We start from the raw sequence: 3,780 nt of genomic DNA, 5'->3' as shown, positions 1-3,780 counted from the left end.
TGTACTGCAGATACAAATGTGAATAAAATGATGTCTACACTGCATCTCCTCCTAGTTTAATGAAAGTGACTAAGAGATACACAAACTCTAGTACAAATAGCATGTTCTAGAATACTGACTAAAATACTAAAGAGTCCTGAGTCTTGAAGTAAGAGTGTGTCAGAGGACACACATGAGTGAATTACAAGCAGCAATAAGAAATACATGAGCAAAGGTGTGGAGTCAAGAAGGCATAGGCATATTCAGGAGCTCAAGGTTTTTAGCAAGAGGAATTTCGAGTGTGTACTATTTGAAGAGACACTACAGAATGCTTGAAAGTTAGGCAGGGGCCATATCATATTAGGTCCTGCATGCTATGTTAAGGACTTTGGATTTTACCCTGAGGTTAATGATATACTAGAAAGATCTAAGCAAAGGATTAAGAAGGCCAGACTGGTGACTTAAAAATATCATTCGAGGTTTCAGTGTGGATTGCTTTGTAGGGCTCAGAGGGAATTGTGGGAATGGAGTTGTAGTAAAGGGTTTAAGAACATGTGCTTTGCTTCAAGCAATTGCTGCTCTATAATCTGTGTATAGAAAATAAATAAATCTCTTTCAAATTCTCAGAGTCCCCATCGGTAAAACGGAAATGATCATAGAACCCCCATAATGGGGTTGTGATGGAAGTTATAGAAACTGATAAATTAAAAGCACTTACTACAGTTCCTGGCATGTACTTTTGCTTTAAAAATTTTAGCTCTTTCTATTCAACTTGTTTCAGAAAAACACAATGAGGAAACTTTTTCAATAATTTAGGTAAGAGAAACAGTGACCTGGATTATGGTCATAGCATACTGAAGGACAGAATTGTATGTTTTATAGGGAAGTCTAGTGGATAAAATTAAAAGATGATAGTATCCAATTGGAGTTATTCCTTTATTCTGAGTAAACTATAAGGAACCACTTAAGACTCTGCAGCTTGTATTTGACTGGAGAAAGAAACTGGTTATTGGGCTGAACTTTATGAAATGAATGTTAATTCCTAATTACTTTATGCTAATATGAAACCTGTAATTTAGTCCTTCTGTGCCAATCAGTCCCTTTTTCTTTCCATAGATTAGAAGTTATATAAGGAATATATGCTCAATTGAGGAAGAAAAATATTAGAAACATATAAAATGAAATCATCCTTATAATCCTACTAATCAGAATTAACCAGTGGGAAAAAAATAAGTATATGTTGAGAAATGATCTTCTCATAGATAATAATGATAATAATAATACCTTAGACAATTCTTACTAAGTATTTCATATGTGTCAGGATATTCTCTAAGTGCTATGTTTAGATATGTGTTTATTTAAGCCTTATAACAACCCCATGGGATCAGTGCTCCATTTTATAGATGGGGAAACCTAAGATTTAAAGTGCTTGTCATTTATTTCAGATCACATGGCTGATGAATGACAAGGCTGGGATGTGAATCCGAGTAGACTAATTCCAGAGCCTAGATATTTTTCTACTGTGTTTTATTGTCCCCACATTTTATTTATTTATTTTTGTTTTGGTATCAGGGATTGAACCCAGAGGCACTTAACCATTAAGAACAATCTCAAATATGTTTTATTTTTTATTTTAAGACAGGATCTTGCTAAGTTGCTAAGGTCTTTTTGAGGTACTGTCATAATGTTTGATAATACTTAACATGTAGGAAAAAAGGTAAAAACACATGTTTTTACTGTCAAAAGAGGATAGGCCCTGATAGACAACTGGGATTTCAATTGTCAAAAAGTTTATTTCAATATCAAGTGCTCCAAAACAAACTAAAGTACCTTCTTTCCTCCTTTTGAAGATGATCTTTAATAATTAATTGGCTAATATCTAAAGTCCCTGTAGATCAGGTTGACATATTTAATAAACTAGGGATACATTTAGAGGATATGATAGGCACAGTGGCACCTTCCACTAAAAATAATGCCCGCATCCTAATCCTGAACATGTGGTCTTGTGAACATATTATTCTACATGGTAAAAGGGACTATGTTAAGGCTAGGTTAAGGATGTTGAGATGGGAGATTTGATCAGATTGTAGTTTGTGTGTAAATGTATTCATTAACTCAATGCCTTAAATACAGGAAGCTGAGGAGTCAGAAAAGAAATATGATGAGAGAAATAGAGGTTGGAATGATGAGATTTCTGGCTTTGAAGATATGGGAAGGAGATATAAGGCAACAGTAAAGGCAGTTTCTAGCAAGGAAATCAATTCTCCCCTACATATTATTCAAAAGGTGTACAGTCTTGTTGGTATCATGATTTTTGATTTTAGCCTAGAGAGATAGACATTTGATTTCTGCCATTCAGAACTGTTTACAATAAGTATATGATGTATTAGGGTAGGGAGGTTTTGGTACAACTCCATTTATTACAGCAGCAAAAAGGAAACTAATACAGATGTCTTCAACTGATCAGTTGTTATTCTAAAATTCTAATTTAATTTTAGCAGACTTAATAAGATATAATACATATGCTATTCAATATACCCATTTAAAGTATTCATTTCAGCAGTTTTAGGTATATATATAGATATATGCATCTGTCACCAGAGTGAGTTTTAGAAACATTTTATTATCCCACAAAGAAGGTTATCTATGGAAGTAGAATAAAACTCAACTTCAACACCCTGAAGTGAGGTTCTTAAACTATCATGTATAATAAAGCTCACTAAAATTGAATGAATCTAAATTTTGCTTTTCTCAGGCTCAATCTTCCCAAGTCTGAAAAAGGGATAATATTTGTACTCATCCACACAACGGAAAATAATCTCAGGAAGATGATGTCATTAATTTCACATATTGAATCTACTAAAATATTTTTTATTTCTTGATATTAAAAATAACAGGGGCTCACTATCATTGTGCTTGATTGTCTCTAAACATTTCTACTATATTTACACTTATTTATTCAATTTTCTTTTGATAGGTCCCCCAGATATGTAAAATGATCTGAAAAAAATTATGATATATTAAAACATTTGAAGATGACTTTGGGTTCTAAGAAACACACCTAGGTTTTTAAAGTATTCCAAACATCAATTGGAATCTGATTTCTGAGCAGGGATTTCCTGATTTTCATGGAGAGCTTTCAGTTGCTTACACAGCTGAGGACAAATTTGGAATTAATTGAGTTTCTTTTGTACCCCCCTTTATTTCTAAAAGAGCACCATTCTTTTACTTCACTAAAACAGTACTTGTTGGTTTGCAGCATCATCTACACATTGAATGTTTAGGTAACTATTACAGTCTTCATAACTGGTTTACTTATTTTCTATGAGCCTGAAGTCACTTCCACAATGCCAACACTGGATGGGGAATTAAGACAGGTTTTTCCACAATACTGTTCTTGGTGTGTTGTTAGTTTCAACATTAGAGGGAGATTCAAGCCCAGGTTTTTCACAAATCCACAGCTTAGTATATTGTTGAGAATGAACCACAGATTACCTAGAAAGAGTAATGCATTCCCACCAGCCTCTCTCTCTGGAACTGGAGTAGGCCCAAATGCCTTTAAAACAGTTATGCGCCTGCGATCAGGAACTGTGGAATTCAGCCTGGCTCTGGGCTGAGTTACCATGGAGGGACCTGTCTTGTTCTCTTCTACCATACTTGTGGACACATACTCTGTAGTGCTGTGTCATACCCTCAGCACGAAACCCACTAAGACCAGCACAGCACTGGATAGGACCAAGGCCCATACTGCTGTGGACTACCTGCTGCTGAGGTGTACTCATAGTCTAAGATCAGTGCAAC

The sequence above is a fragment of the Sciurus carolinensis genome, chromosome X (assembly GCF_902686445.1).
Source record: "Sciurus carolinensis chromosome X, mSciCar1.2, whole genome shotgun sequence".
Taxonomy (NCBI): domain Eukaryota; kingdom Metazoa; phylum Chordata; class Mammalia; order Rodentia; family Sciuridae; genus Sciurus; species Sciurus carolinensis.
Note: the sequence above shows the minus strand (reverse complement) of the source record.